Source organism: Bos grunniens, chromosome 11 (assembly GCF_055505025.1).
Source record: "Bos grunniens cultivar Pamir isolate PY7600 chromosome 11, Bosgru_T2T1.0, whole genome shotgun sequence".
In the NCBI taxonomy this organism is placed as follows: domain Eukaryota; kingdom Metazoa; phylum Chordata; class Mammalia; order Artiodactyla; family Bovidae; genus Bos; species Bos grunniens.
Window position 1 is genome coordinate 100,701,364 of NC_141175.1, and position 16,863 is coordinate 100,718,226.

Genomic DNA, 16,863 nt, shown 5'->3' on the forward strand with positions numbered 1-16,863 from the left:
GAAACCAAGGCATATCATAATTAAATTGCTTAAAATCTGTGATAAAGTGGAAAATTCAAAAGCCAGTAGAGAACAGAGAAACAAATATAAGGGTGTCAAATTTCAGAGACAATGCAAGGTAAAAGACATTAGATCAATATCTTTAAAGCACTAAAAGAAATAACTGTCAACCTAAAATTCTTTATCCAGGAAAGATATCTTTCAAAAATGAAGAAGAAATGGTTGTTTTCAGACATAAAGGAACTGAAAGAATTCATTACCAGCTGACCTACAGAACATGAAATGTTAAAAGAAGTGCCCCAGGCAAAAGGAAAATTATGCCGCATAAAATCCTGAAACTAGGCAAAGGACTGCAAAGCAGAAGAAATGGCCACTCCATGAGTATTTACCCAAGATTGTTTTTTATTATTTAAATCTCTTTAAAAGATAATTGCTTGAAGCCAAAATAATAATATATTGTGAAGCTTATAACAAGTCAGGGAAAAAATCATGTGACGTTAATATTAATTGAACAAAGGTCGGCAGGTATAGAAATGAAAGTGTTATAAGGTTCGTATACTATCTGTGAAGTAATTGAACATAACTTGAAGTAATTTAACATCAGTGACATTTGATCCTTAAAGAGCAAGAGTTTGAACTGGTTGGGTCCACTGTACATGGATCTTTATTTTGGGGCTGCATCAGGTTCTAGCTGTGGCATGTGGGCTCTTTGCTGGAGCACATGGACTCTAGTTGTGGGGCGTGGGCTTAGTTACTCCATGGTATGTGGGATCTTAGTTCCCCAACCAGGCACTGAATGCATCCTCTGCATTGCAAGGAGAGTCTTAACCACTGGACCACCAGGGAAGTCCCCTACATGGATCTTTTTTTTTTAATAAGCATAGTCATCCCTCAGTGTAGGTGGAGTCTGGCTCTAGGACCCAGTCATAGACCATGCATATTCATACATAGTCAGCTCTCCATATCCAGGGTTCAGTATCCATGGATTCAACCAACTGCAGACCATGTAGTATTTACTGAAAAACTTCCATGTGTTTAGTGGACTGGCACAGTGCAAACTCATTTTGTTCAAGAGTTGATTGTACATACAATACTACACAGTCAGCAGCAGATTGGGTCCACAGATGAGTGACCACAGATATGTAGGGCTGACTCTGGGTCTTGGCCAGCCTTGAATTTTGGCATCCACGGCAGGTCCTAGAACCAATCCCCCATGGACATGAGAGACAACTGTGGATCATACTGAATTTCAAACACACCGGATAAATCCCTTCATGGCACAGATCATGGCTGATGTGGTTGGGAACCGCTGTCCTGCATGGTCCGTGGTGCCCATAGATCGATCTTCTGAAAGTCAATGGTGCCACCCTTTGCTGCTTGAAATGTAAATAAATGACTCCAGGTAGGCGCCTCCAGAAAATCTTTAAGTTAAAAGTCTCAGGCTTCCCTGGTGCCTCAGTGGTAAAAAATCCGCCTATCAATGCAGGAGACACAGGTTTGATCGCTGATTCAGGAAGATGACACATACCTTGGATGAACTAAGCCCATGCACCACAATTACTGAACCTGTGCTCTAGAGCCTGGGAGCTGAAACTACCGAGCCCTCCAGCTGCAAATACTGAAGCCCATTGCCCTAGAGCCCGTGCATGGCACCCCATGCCAGTATTCCTGCATTCCTCAGAGAAACCCACACTGAGGAGCCTGAAGGGCTAGAGTCCATGGTGTTGCAAAGAGTTGGACAGGACTGAAGTGACACACACATGTTCACTCCTGTTTTATAGAAGTTTCTCATTTAATTTCCATCTCATCCTTTATAAAAGGAACTTTACAGTCTCTGAGTCTGTTGGCATCTTCCTATAGTTATGAAAACTGCATGTACTGAGTCCTAACAGGGTTCAAGTCAAAAACTCCAGACCCTATTGACTAAATTCACGTGGGAAGACACAGGAAAACTGCAGGTAAAGGGGGGTTTATGCCCACATGTCCGGTTGACACCCAAGCCCCTCCTTGGCATAGAAACAGGAAAAGCAACAGGAAAAGCAACAGGAAAAGAAAGGACTGCTTCATTAGAAAACGCCCATTTATTCTTATTCCTTTGGTTCCAAAGCAGTTTGGCATGCTGGATGGAAAAGAAGCTGCAAACACAAACAAGTAAATGACAGTTCCTTGGCTGTCTCTACAGGCTGTAGCCAAACAGAAAAGAGCCCTAAGGCTTCCCACAACCTGAACAGAACCCAGCTGAACAGGAAGCTGAGGATGAGATTGGAGTCAGCACTTAGAAGGAACACACTGGGGAGGCAGTGGTGATACTGGTCCCCAGCCCAAGGCTCCCTTGCAGCCCCCACCACACTGGGTGCCAGCAGCTTCCAGGCAGGCTCAGGGGGACTGTAAGGTTCAGGGTGTTTGTGGGGCTGACAGCAAGGGATCAACTCACACTGAGCTACTGACCTCGCAGAAGCCAGAAGCACCAGACCGTCGGGACAAGAGGGAAAAAAAGGATGAGATATGAAAAGAGAGGGGAGGACAAGAACCAAGTTTATAAACAAGGACAACAAACCCTGGCTTCTCCTTCCTTAGCGACCTTCTCAGGGAACACGCTGTCAGTGTTCCCTGAAAACATTGCTGAGAGGGAAAGGCAGGCAAATTAAACTGTTCAGCAGTGAGTTATCCTTGTTTAATGTGTGTATTACATTCTCCTTTTTACAGGCAGCTATGACCCTAGAGTGCTGTGATTTCTGCAAACCAGTTACATGTGCTGTATGTACGTTTATGTTTTTTAATGGTGTCCTGAAGTCAAGGAGTTAGAAACTATCTATCTATATCTATACACACACACACACACACACACAAATATCAGATGATGAGCTCCCTACAAGTAGAAATCTTGTCTCCTTGACAGACTTGTTGCCGAGGGGGATGGGAGCCAGAGAGAGATGGATTGGGATTAGCAGACTAGTTAGGGATTAGCAGATGCAAACATATATAGGATGGATAAACAACAAGGTCCTTCTGTATACAACAGGGAATTATATTCCATATCCTGTAATAAATGATAATATAAAAGAATATGAACAAGAATGTGTTTATATGTATAACTGTATCATTTTGCTGTAGAGCCAAAATTACGACAACATGGTAAATCAGCTATACATCAATAGAATAATTTTTTTATTCTTACTTGTGGGGTTGTCTTGTGAATCAAATCCCTTATGATTATACAGTGGAAGTGAGAAATAGATTTAAGGGCCTAGATCTGATAGATAAAGTGCCTGATGAACTATGGAATGAGGTTCATGACATTGTACAGGAGATAGGAATCAAGACCATCCCCATGGAAAAGAAATGCAAAAAAGCAAAATGGCTGTCTGGGGAGGCCTTACAAAATAGCTGTGAAAAGAAGAGAGGCGAAAAGCAAAGGAGAAAAGGAAAGATATAAGCATCTGAATGCCAAGTTCCAAAGAATAGCAAGAAGAGATAAGAAAGCCTTCTTCAGCGATCAATGCAAAGAAATAGAGGAAAACAACAAAATGGGAAAGACTAGAGATCTCTTCAAGAAAATTAGAGATACCAAGGGGACAATTCATGCAAAGATGGGGTCGATAAAGGACAGAAATGGTATGGACCTAACAGAAGCAGAAGATATTAAGAAGAGGTGGCAAGAATACACAGAAGAACTGTACAAAAAAGATCTTCATGACCCAAATAATCACTATGGTGTGATTGCTCACCTAGAGCCAGACATCCTGGAAGGTGAAGTCAAGTGGGCCTTAGGAAGCAACACTATGAACAAAGCTAGTGGAGGTCATGGAATTCCAGTTGAGCTATTTCAAATCCTGAAAGATGATTCTGTGAAAGTGCTGCACCCAATATGTCAGCGAATTTGGAAAACTCAGCAGTGGCCACAGGACTGGAAAAGGTCAGTTTTTATTCCAATCCCAAAGAAAGGTAATGCCAAAGAATGCTCAAACTACCACACAATTGCACTCATCTCACATGCTAGTAAAGTAATGCTCAAAATTCTCCAAGCCAGGCTTCAGCAATATGTGAACCATGAACCGTGCATGGAAAAAGCAAGAGAGTTCCAGAAAAACATCTATTTCTGCTTTATTGACTATGCCAAAGCCTTTGACTGTGTGGATCACAATAAACTGTGGAAAATTCTGAAAGAGATAGGAATACCAGACCACCTGACCTGCCTCTTGAGAAATCTGTATGCAGGTCAGGAAGCAACAGTTAGAACTGGACATGGAACAACAGACTGGTTCTAAATAGGAAAAGGAGTACGTCGAGGCTGTATATTATCACCCTGCTTATTTAACTTCTATGCAGAGTACATCATGAGAAACACTGGACTGGAAGAAACACGAGCTGGACTCAAGATTGCTGGGAGAAATATCAATAACCTCAGATATGCAGATGATACCACCCTTATGGCAGAAAGTGAAGAGGAACTAAAAAGTCTCTTGATGAAAGTGAAAGAGGAGAGTGAAAAAGTTGGCTTAAAGCTCAACATTCAGAAAACGAAGATCATGGCATCCGGTCCCATCACTTCACGGGAAATAGATGGGGAAACAGTGGAAACAGTGTCAGACTTTATTTTGGGGGGCTCCAAAATCACTGCAGATGGTGATTTCAGCCATGAAGTTAAAAGACGCTTACTCCTTGGAAGGAAAGTTATGACCAACCTAGATAGCATATTCAAAAGCAGAGCCATTACTTTGCCAACAAAGGTTCGTCTAGTCAAGGCTATGGTTTTTCCTGTGGTCATGTATGGATGTGAGAGTTGGACTGTGAAGAAGGCTGAGCGCCAAAGAATTGATGCTTTTGAACTGTGGTGTTGGAGAAGACTCTTGAGAGTCCCTTGGACTGCAAGGAGATCCAACCAGTCCATTCTGAAGATCAGCCCTGGGATTTCTTTGGAGGGAATGATGCTGAGGCTGAAACTCCGGTACTTTGGCCACCTCTGGCGAAGAGTTGACTCATTGGAAAAGACTCTGATGCTGGGAGGGATTGGGGGCAGGAGGAGAAGGGGACGACAGAGGATGAGATGGCTGGATGGCATCACTGACTCGATGGACGTGAGTCTCGGTGAACCCCAGGAGTTGGTGATGGACAGGGAGGCCTGGCGTGCTGCGATTCATGGGGTTGCAAAGAGTCGGACACGACTGAGCGACTGAACTGAACTGAACTGAACTGTCTTGTGACCCACTAGAATCCAATAGCATCTCATCTGCAAATTACAATACATTTTTAAAATTTTTACTGAAGTAGATTTGATTTACAATGTCATGTTTCAATAAAAGAAATTATAAAAATAAGAGAAATCTAGTCTCCTTGGAATGAAGAATTTATGCTTTCTTTTCAAGCTTATGGGGCTCACCTTTACATTTTTGCAGCATTAAAATTTTCATCTCCCTTTATCAGTATGTTTTCAACATTTGTTATAATTCTGTGCACCACTGTATCCACCCCCCATGAGCTCATAGGCTCCTGAGGTTAGGACTCCTGTACCAAGAACCGCTCAGGGCCAACCCGCCTAGGGCAGAGCCATTGTCATGACTTGCCCACCATACTTGTTTGTTGAACGAATACATATTTGCTTGTGTAACTGATCAACAGGGAAGATTTAGTAAAGAAGCTTCTGCTTGGATTGGATGGGATCAAGATTTGAAGCTGTCAGCTGACAGGGTCATTACAGGTCACCCAGTCAAACTCCCACCATCACCAGCGTGTTTTACTTGCAAGTCCTGGGGAGGTTGCGACATCATGCAAGGTCACATGACTGGATAAGGAGAGTGCAAGGTAATCCAGATTGATCACTGACTTTGCCAAGGTCCAAATAAAAAAGAAGTAAAAAATGTATGAAGCATTTGAGTCAGTTCTAATGAAGTAGATGAACCTAGAGCCTATTATGCAGAGTGAAGTAAGTCAAAAAGAAAAAAACAGGTATCGTAATGCATATATATGGAGTCTAGAAAGACGGTGCTGATGAATCTATTCACAGGACAGCAATCGAGACAGACATAGAGGACAGACCGTGGACCTGGGGGGAGGGGGAAGGAAAGAGTGGTGTGCATGGGGAGGGCAGCGCAGAACATACAACCATACACAAAACAGAGCCAATGGGAATTGGCCGTGTGATGCACGGAACTCAAACCAGGGCTCTACAACAACCCAAAGGGGTAGGATGGGGAGGGAGGTCAGAGGAGGTTCAAAAGGGAGGGGACGCATGTATACCTATGACTGATTCATGTTGGTGTGTGGCAGAAACCAACGCAATATTGTAAATCGAGTATCTTTCAATTAAAAACAAATAACTTTAATTTTTAAAATGTATGAAGGATATGCATATTGTGAACACAAAAATTCACACATATAGATATGCATATGGCTACCCGCTCCAGTATTCTTGCCTGGGAAATCCCATGGAGAGAGGAGCCTGGCGGACTACTGTCCATGGGGCCACAAGGAGTCAGACACGACTGAGTGAGTAAACAACAACATATATATAGTGGCAAATTGCACTGTTTTCTGATAATAGAAAGGCTTCCCCAGCGGCTCAGTACTGGGTACATAATCCACCTATGATGCAGAAGACATGGGTTCGATCCCTGGGTTGAGAAGATCCTCTAGCAAAGAGAATGGCAACCCACTCTAGCATTCTTGCCTGGAGAATTCCATGGACTGAGGAGACTGGCAGGCTAGAGTTGATGGGGTCACGAAGAGTCAGACATGAATGACATGACTAAGCACTCACACACGCACACACTGATTACAGAAATGATATGTGGAAACGCACTGAAAAAATTCATGAGATGCAGAAATGTTTAGAAAGAAGACAACAAAAACCATCAAAAATTCCACCATCTGGAGCTGGCCATGTTTCACATGACAAATCTCTTCCTATGTTGCTTTACTTGTCTGAGTGCCATGGTGAAAACTAGTCCCACCTTTTTACTTGGCAGAATGTCCTGGAAAAAATGGGCCCTTCTTGTCAGACACTGCCTGGATTAAACAAGGCTGCAGATTCTCTGTCACTCTCCCCTTTGAGAGGGTGGTCTGTTTCCCTTCCTTTTGAGCCTGGCATGAGCACGTTACCCCTCAGGGGCAGAGAAGGCGGTGCTGTGTCAGCTCTGGACCAGCACCTCACAAACGTCCAGCAGCTTCCACTCCAACAATCTGGAGAGTTCTGAATTCTTGTGCAAGAAACAGGCCACCCTGATGGAGAGGACACGAGCAAAGACCATGTGAAAGGCATCCCTGGCGTTCAGTGGTGAAGAATCCGCCTGCCAATACAGGAGACACAGGTTTGATTCCCGGTTGGAGAAGATCCCACATACTCGAGGCCACTAAGCCCAAGGGCTCCAACTACTGAGTCCACATGCCCCAAGTCCTGAGGCCCATGAGCCCCGGAGCCTGTGCTCTGCAACAAGCTAAGTTGCCGCAATGGGAAGCCTGCGCATTGCAGCTAGAGAGCAGCCCCTGCTCGCTGCAACGAGAGAAGAGCCCGGGCAGCAGCAAAGACCCAGCACGGCCAAAACTAAAAATAAATGACTTTCTTTAAAAGACCGTGTGGAGACTCTGAGATGATGGCACAAGGGATGGGCTTTGCCATCTCAGCCTGCCAAGTGAGTCCACCCTCCAACTGCCCTCACCAAGATGGCAGCCATGGGCAAAGACCATATGGACCCCTGCCAGCCCAGCTGACACCACACGGAGCAGGAGAACTTCCCACCTGATCCCAGCCAACTCTCAGAATCACAAGAGAAGATAACATGGTGGTTGTGTCTCTGGATTTCAGGGTAGAGGTGTGGAGAGGGGCGGGCGTGATGGCACAGCAATAGATAACTGAGACAGCTAGCAATAACCTTCCAACTCCTTTGAGAAGCATCAAAACTAAATCTAAGAACTAAATCTGAAATTAAATTGCAAAGCTGCAGACCATGTGCTGTTCATCACTGATAAAGTGAAAAGAACATGGATCTAAAGAGGGTACAGCCAGGTTTAAAGGGGCTTCCCTGGTGGTTCAGACAGTAAAGAATTTGCCTGCAATGCAGGAGACCTGGCTTTGATTCCTGGGTAGGGAAGAGCCCCTGGAGAATGGAATAGCTACCCACTCCGGTATCCTAGCCTGAAGAATCCCAAGGAGAGAGGAGCCTGGTGGGCCACAGTCCATGAGGTCACAAAGAGTCAGACATGACTGCGCAACGAACACAACTGCAACCAGGTTTAGAACAGATTGAGCTACTTAGGAGCTGTTTAACCTCGAGAATAAGTCACTCGACTTGCTTGCTCCTCCAACCTCTATCGTAAAATAGGGTCATTGCTGATGTCAATTTCCGGGGCTTCTGAGAAAGGGCAGATGAAACCATGTAAGGAAAGATGCTTTTTACCCATAAGTAGGGTTGTTTTTGCCTCTTTTCTTTGAGCTTAGAGATTTGCTGATCATGAACAGTGACTTTTAAAAGAGAGCACTGCTCAGTTCTAATGAGGTGGATGAACCTAGAGCTTATTATACAGAGTGAAGTAAGTCAGAGTGAAGTGAGTCAGAAAAACATTGCATATTAACGCATATATACGGAATTTATAAGAATGCCCTGATGAACCTGTTTGCAGGGCAGCAATGGAGGCGCAGACTAGAGAACAGACTTGTAGACATGGAGAGGGAAGGAGGCGGGGGACGAAAGGAGACAGTGGCGTGGAAACATCTACGTTACCATATGTGAAATAAACAGTCCGTGGGAATTTGCTGTACTACTCAGGGAGCTCAGACTTGGTGCTCTGTGATGATCTAGAGGGGTGGGATGAGGCGGGAGGGAGTTTCAAGAGGGAGGGGATATATGTATACCTATGGCTGATTCATGTTGATATATGGCAGAAGCCAAGACAATATTATAAAGCAATTATCTTCCAATTAAAAAAAAAATTTTTTTTTAAAGAGAACCCTGTTGTCTCCTCTCTTGGAAAGACAAGAGGAGGCCAGACCTTGGTTATTGCAAAGTAACATTTTATCCACATGACATCCAAGAAAGGACTCCAAGGAAGGCCATCATGTGTTCAGTATTTTAAGCCATTTCTCAAAATTCTGTAGAAGAGGCCAGAGAGCTCGGTGGGGACTCTTTCCTGTGAGCGCTGACCCTACTCACGAAGGCTGCATCTTAGGGTTCCCTGAGTCCCCACCTACTAAAACCAGCATCTTTGGGACCTAGGATTTCAACAAAAGAATTAGTGGAGGCAGGGTTTGGGAACCACAGCAATGAATAAACGTAGTCTCTGCACTCTGGACCCAGACCTGCCGCACCAGGAATGGGACCTCAGAAATCTGCCTTTTATTAAGTTCTCCAAGTGCTTGATATTCATGCATTCTTAAGACCCATCAGACCTTGCCTGGATCAAACAGGAACATTTAGAAAAAAGCAACGAGAGGGAAAAGGTATCATGATATCCCAGGACCCAAGGAGAGAAGAAGTATTATACTCACCACCCCAGGAGGTGTTTCCAACAGAGCAATCCACCTGTTTAGCTCAAGCTCAGGACTGGCCGGAAGGCAGCTCTGTGGTCCCCGTGCTGTGAAAACAGCCTTCCAGCAGCTCTTTGGCAGTGTTTCTCGGCTCACTGGGGGCTGGATGACAAATCCTGGTCTTGTCCTGACATGTAAAGCCCTGGAGCGAGGGAGGGAGGGAGAGAGGAAGGGAGTGTGTGTGTAGATGTGGCCCTGGGGTTACTTCTGTGCGAACACACGGCCAGCAGAGGAGAGAAACAGCACAGATCTCTGTCCGCGGACTAGAGCAGGGAGGCAAGGGTGGCTGGTGGGTCAGACAGACCAGGACTCAAACCCAACTTCTAATCTCACTCTTGACAACAAATACTGGGTTGGCCAAAAAGTTCTTTTGAGTTTTCCATAGGCTTTTAGCAGAAAACCTTGAACTTTCTGGCCAACTCAATACATCTTTGATAGTTCAGAGATAAAAATGAAAAAAACAAAAGAGGATTATTGTCATAATCCTCAACAGAAGGACTTCTCAGCATTGGGGACTTTCCTGGTGGCACAGTGGATAATAATCTGCCTGCCAAGGCAGGGGACGTGGGTTCAATCCCTGATCCGGGAAGACCCCATGCACTGTGGAACAACTCAGCCCTTGCACCACAACTACCGAGCCTACATTCTGCAACTACTGAGCCTACGTCCTGCAACTACTGAGCCCAGGTGCCTAGAGCCTGTGCTCGGCAACGGGAGAAGCCACCACAATGAGCGCCGCACCCCATGCACTCAACAAAGAGCAGCCCTCACTCGCTGCAACTAAAGAAAACCCACACACAGTAATGAAGACCCAGCAGAGTCAGAAATAAATAATAATTAAAAAAAAAAATCTCAGAGGCTGTGAAGGAAAATAACTTAAAATGTCCGCTACAGGAAAGTGAAAATCTGTGGACATGAGGGGAAAAAGTAAAGGTTAACAACCAGATGAGAACTTGGGGGAAAGTATTTGCAACACAAGACTACCAACAAAGGATTAACACTCAAACTAACTACTCCCATGCTGCTAAGTCACTTCAGTCGTGTCCGACTCTGTGCGACCCCATAGATGGCAGCCCACTAGGCTCCTCCGTCCCTGGGATTCTCCAGGCAAGAACACTGGAGTGGGTTGCCATTTCCTTCTCCAATGCATGAAAGTGAAAAGTGAAAGTGAAGTCTCTCAGTCGTCCCCGACTTTTAGCGCCACCAAGGACTGCAGCCTACCAGGCTCCTCCGTCCATGGGATTTTCCAGGCAAGAGTACTGGAGTGGGGTGCCATTGCCTTCTCCGAACCAGTCCCATAAATTCAAGCAAAAACTAGGCAAAGGATGTGAATAAACAGGCCACAGAAAAAGAAGAAAAACAGCCAACAAACAAGAAAACTATGTTCAGGATTACCAATAATCAAAGAAATATAACTTGGCATAATAGGGAGGTAACATGCTTTGATAGAGACTAAAAGCAATGGCACCCCACTCCAGTACTCTTGCCTGGAAAATCCCATGGATGGAGGAGCCTGGTAGGCTGCAGTCCATGGGGTCGCTAAGCATCAGACCTGACTGAGTGACTTCACTTTCACTTTTCACTTTCATGTACTGGAGAAGGAAATGGCAACCCACTCCAGGGTTCTTGCCTGGAGAATCCCAGGGATGGGGGAACCTGGTGGGCTGCTATTTATGGGGTCACACAGAGTTGGACACAACTGAAGCGACTTAGCAGCAGCAAAAGATTCCTAATAACCAAGGAAGTAAAATATACAGAAACAGGCACAGCTGTTAAAAGTGTAAATTGTTGAAATCTTTTTGAAAGGACAAAGTATCAGTATCAAGCAAAATATAAAACTTGCCCTCCACTTATCTCAGCAATTTTATATCTAGGAGTTTATCCCAAACTGGTCTTTGTGCAAATAAATAGCTCTGTGTGTACAGTACAAGGCTGGTGTTTTAAACAGCATCTATAATCCTGATGAATTTGGACTGAGATTAGGGGACCCCTGTGGAGGAGGTATGGCCCAGATGCTTCCATGAAAGATGACCCCTGACCAGTCGTTGGTCAAGGAGGGGGACTTCACTGGTGATCCAGTGGTTGAGATTCTGCCTTCTGATGCAAGGGACTTGAGTTCCATCCCTTTTCCAGGAACTGGTATGCTACATTCCATGGGGCAAGTAAGCCTGTTCATGGCAACTACTGAGCCCACAAGCTACAACTAAGACTCAACACAGCAAAAAATAAATAATTTTTTTTAGAAAAAGAGGGGTCCAACCAACCAAGCAGTTGGGGCTCCAAAATCACTGCTGATGGTGGCTGCAGTCGCAAAATTAAAAGATGCTTGCTCCTTGGAAGAAAAGCTATGACAAACCTAGACATCGTATTAAAAAGCAGAGACATCACTTTGCTGACAAAGGTGCATATAGTCAAAGCTATGGTTTTTCTAGTCATCATAAACAGATGTGAGAGTTGGACCATAAAGAAGGCTGAGTGCCAAATAATTGATGCTTTTGAACTGTGGTGCTGGAGAAGACTCTTGAGAGCCCCTTGGACTGCAAGGAAATCACACCAATCTCTACAGGAAATCAGTCCTGAATATTCATTGGAAAGACTGATGCTGAAGATCCAATACTTCGGCCACCTGATGTGAAGAGCTGAATCACTGGAAAAGACCCTGATGCTGGGAAAGACTGACACTGGGAAAGACTGAAGGCAAAAGGACAAGGGGGTGACACAGGATGAGCTGGTTGGATGGCCTCACCGACTCAATGGACATGAGTTTGAGCAAACTCCAGGAGATAATGAAGGACGGGGAAGCCTGGTGTGCTGCAGTCCATAGGATCGTAAAAAGTCAGACACAACTTAGCAACTGAACAACAATAAATAACCAAGATGAACTGAACGATTCTTCCTTGCCATGTAAGGAGAAGTGTTTGGTTTTTTTCTCTTTCTGCTGTGAGGTTGTAAAGCCTGGTGTTGCTATAACAAGCATTTTGCCACCATGAGGGAGAAATTACCTTCTTAAGAAAACCAACATGTAGAGGAGGGCATATCACAGGGAAACAAATGGCAAAGATAACAGAGAAACAACCAATGGAGCTAGAATCACTGGATTAAGCCCATCCTGAAGCCACCATTTCTGTGAACTTCAGTTATAAAGGCCAATAGCTTTCTTTATGAAGCCCAACTGATACTTGCAGCCAATGTTTCCTGATATAGCCAGCAGAAAAGACTTGGTTAAATAGATTATGATACGGCCATATAATAGAATACTGTGCATGGGATAAGAAATACAGGTGGCTGCATAGCAGTATTCTGTACAGATTTCCATTAGCTATTGTTAATCAGGAAAATGCTGGGGACTCATAGGCATGATGTCACCCATTTAGATAAAAAAGTAAATTGAGCTCTAGAGATACAAATTAGAATCATAAAGGAAGAAGAAGCTTTTATTTCTACCGTACACACTTCTGAATTTTTTTAAGGTTTTAACAATAAGTGTGTGTAAAAAGCAGAGACATCACTTTGCCAACAAAGTTCCGTATAGTCAAAGCTGTGGTGTTTCCAGTAGTCATGTACAGATGTGAGAGTTGGACTATAAGGAAAGCTGAGTGCCTAAGAATTGATGCTTTTGAACTGTGGTACTGGAGAAGACTCTTGAGAGTCCCCTGGACTGCAGGGAGATACAACCAGTCAATCCTAAAGGAAATCAATCCTGAATATTCATTGGAAAGACTGATGCTGAAGCTCCAATACTTTGGCCACATGATGAGAAGAGCTGACTCATTGGAAAAGACCCTGATGCTGGGAAAGATTGAGGGCAAGAGGAGAAGGGGGTGACAGAAGATGAGATGGTTGGATGGTACCACCAACTCAAAGGACACAAGTTTGAGCAAACTCTGGGATATAGTGAAGGACAGGGAAGCCTGGTTGTGTTGCAGTCCATGGGGTCACAAAGAGTTGTACACAAGTTAGTGAAGAACAACAACTTTTAATATATATGAATATGCATAAGTATATATTTCAGTTTGGGAACTCTGAAGTGCTCTAGGTAACACTATTTTTTAAGTATGATTAAAATTAAAAATAGATATTTAAACCGACATTTAAACAGAAAATTTTATTAACATAGTCTCCAAATGTCTTTTTTTTTTTTTTTTTTACATAAGATCAGTTTGTATAACCTGATGTTATTTAGCTTTTAATCACTTCCTCTGGTTTCTTATCTGTCTGGAAACAGAAGTGTGTCCTTTTATATATATATAATGTGGACCATTTTTAAAGTTTTCATTGAATTTGTTACAATATTGCTTCTGTTTAATGTTTTTCATTTTTTGTCCATGAGGCATGTGAGATCTTAGCTCTCTGACCAGGGATCAAACCCATATCCCCTGGATTGAAGGTGAAGTCTTAAGCACTGGACAACCAGGGAAGCCCCAGAATGTGTGTCTTGATCCCTAAAAGTAATAAAAATAAAAACTGTCTCACGGGGCTGAAAATGAGTGATCAGTGCTAGTTCTGGTATTTCGTACTCTTCTGACATTACATTTCCTCAAACGCCCTGGAAGCAGCACCCACCCATCCCCTGCGTCTGGCTCAGGGGCCGTGCCGGGCTTCTGGATACTGGAAACAGCACAGCTGTGAACACAGTCCCAGGGAAGCCAGGAAGGCCCTTTAAGGGAACCTCAGCCTCATCACCCAGCCCGTTGATAAGGAGCCTCAGGAAAGTCATCTGGCTGCCCTATTCATTTTTCAGATGATTAATGAAGACAAATCACTTGGAATTTTCCTTAACTGGACATCACCGCCCATTTTCAACATGAGAAAATGAAAGGGAGGAGCTGCCAATGAGTGAAGTCCTGGACCACTCTCTACAGGACGCCCTGGGATAGGTTTCCTTCTTGGGGGAGGTGGGCAGGCGTGGTGGAACAGAGCCAGCCAGGGCTGCCGTCTCCCCCATGTCTGCAACTCGGTGGGGTCTGAGCCCTGATGTGGGGCCTTCTGACATCCCAGGTCCCAGCTCTCCAATGATGAATATTATACACATACACACACCACTCATACACACATCACACACACACACACACACACACACACACACACCATACATGCCCACCACACACTCACACTTTGATTTTTTTTAAGAGCCTTCAATAAAGTTTTAAATTGCTGTCCATTATTGTTGTCAATGACTGGGCTACGGATTCTTCTAAGGAAAATGTTGAACAGGGCTGGTCTTTGAAGTTACCCTGCCCAGTGGACACATATCTGTATACATACCTGCAATCTGAGAAAGATTCCTGTGCGATGGAGACATGGGAAAGGCATCTAACTCATTGCAGAATTTTACTGAAAGGAGGACATTGTGTTATTTGAAGACGTGATAAAGTACAAAATAAACAGGCTTCATAAGTGGTGCAGTGGTAAAGAACCTGCCTGCCAACGCAGGAGACCTGGGTTCGATCCCTGGGTTAGGAAGATCCCCGGAAGTAGGAACTGGCAACCCATTCCAGCATCCTTGCCTGGGAAATTCCACGGGCAGAGGAGCCTGGCAGGCTACAGTCCATGGGTTCGCAAAGAGTTGGAAATGACTACGCATGCGCACACAAAAGAAACAGGAATTGATTAACCTCCCACCGGACCCACAGAGAGCGGGGTGGGATGACGGAAGGACTTTGCTGGTGACTGACCCTAGTGACTTGCCTTTGTCGGGTGCAGGATTCCTCCCTGGGAATGCGGATAACCACCCCTACTCCATGGCGGGATGAAGGCTGAGGTGAAAGGCTTTATCAGGAAAGGCACACTGAATATCAGACGCTAGCGGTGGGGGCGAGTGGGTGCCAAGATTGGCAACCAACTGGGCCTCTCAGAAACCAGCGGGTGACCTGAGGCTACCGTTTGAAAAAATCACCGCCCCCGCTCTTATCTCCCCTGGAACCACATCCTCCCTGCAATCAGGCTGCCTTATCAGCGTTTCCACACCCCAGGCTCAGCCAGCTTGGCACTTTTCAGACTCCTCTGGAACAAGTGTCCAGGCCCTCCACCCCCTTACTCTCTTTTTAAAGTTCAATCTCTTCTCCAAAGAAGATATACAGATGACTAATAAACACATAAAAAAAAAAAAAAACTCAACATTGCTTATTATTAGAGCAAGGCAAATCAAAACCACGATGAAGTTCTCACCTCATACCGGTCAGAACAGCCATCGTTAAAAAAAGCCTACAAACCATTAATGCTGGAGAGGATGTGGAGAGAAGGCAACCCTCTTGTACTGTTGCTGGGAATGTAAATGGATATAGCCATTATGGAGTTTAGTACAGAGATTTCTTAAAGTTCAATCGCTCATCGCTTCAAGAAGCCTTCAAACTACCCTCCAGAGCTGCCCCTCTCTCCCGTCCCCCACCCTCCTAGTCTACCATCCTTGCTCAAAACATCAGGCAGCTCCCCCTGAACAACCCCCTATCAGAGAGGGCAGGTATGGGATGGAATCAAGACTCCAACATAACCATCGCACTGATTTCCAAAAGGTTCCACTTAAAACCTTTGACTTTTAAGTCTGGTCCTTGAGTCAGAATAAAAGGCCTTCCAAAGAAGGGCAATGCCAAAGAATGTTCTAACTATCACACAAGTGCTCTCATTTCACAGGCTAGCAACGTAATGCTCAAAATCCTTCAAGCTAAGCTTCAACAGTACATGAACCAAGAACACCCAGATGTTCAAGTTTTGTTTAGAAAAGGCAGAGGAACCAGAAATCAAACTGCTGACATCTGTTGGATCATAGAAAAAGCAAGGGAATTCCAGAAAAGCATCTACTTCTGCTTCACTGACTACTCTAAAGCCTTTGACTGTGTGGATCGCAACCACCTGTGGAAAATTCTTAAAGAAATGGGAATACCAGCCCACCCTACCTGTCTCCTGAGAAACCTGCATGCACATCAAGAACCAACAGCTTGCTGGTTCAGCAAAGGACTAGTTCAAAACTGGGAAAGGAGTACGTCAAGGCTGTATACTGTCACCCTGCTTATTTAACTTATATGCAGGGTACATCATGTGAAATGGTGAGCTGACTCAAGCTGGAAACAAGACTGTGGGGAGAAATATCAACCTCAGATATGCAGATGACACCACCCTTACGGCAGAAAATGAAGAAGAACTAAAGAGTCTCTTGACAAAAGTGAAAGAGGAGAGTGAAAAAGCTGGCTTAAAATTCAGCATTCAGAAAACTAAGATCGTGGCATCTGGTCCATCACTTCATGGCAAATAGATGGGGAAACAGTGAAAAAAGTGACAGACTTTATTTTGGGGGGCTCCAAAATCAGTGCAGATGGTGATTGCAGCCATGAAATTAAAAGACGCTT

At 44.5% G+C, this 16,863-nt stretch overlaps 1 protein-coding gene across 1 annotated transcript in view; it reads right to left on the reverse strand.

The window, feature by feature from the left end:
- The window catches only part of IL1R1 (interleukin 1 receptor type 1), a 195,702-nt gene that overhangs the window by 123,830 nt on the left and 55,009 nt on the right, over positions 1 to 16,863 (reverse strand). Inside the window, exon 4 of the mRNA XM_086327820.1 lies at positions 9,482 to 9,662. The gene's annotated coding sequence lies outside the window, so the exon portion shown is untranslated. The remainder of the gene's footprint in view (positions 1 to 9,481; positions 9,663 to 16,863) is intronic.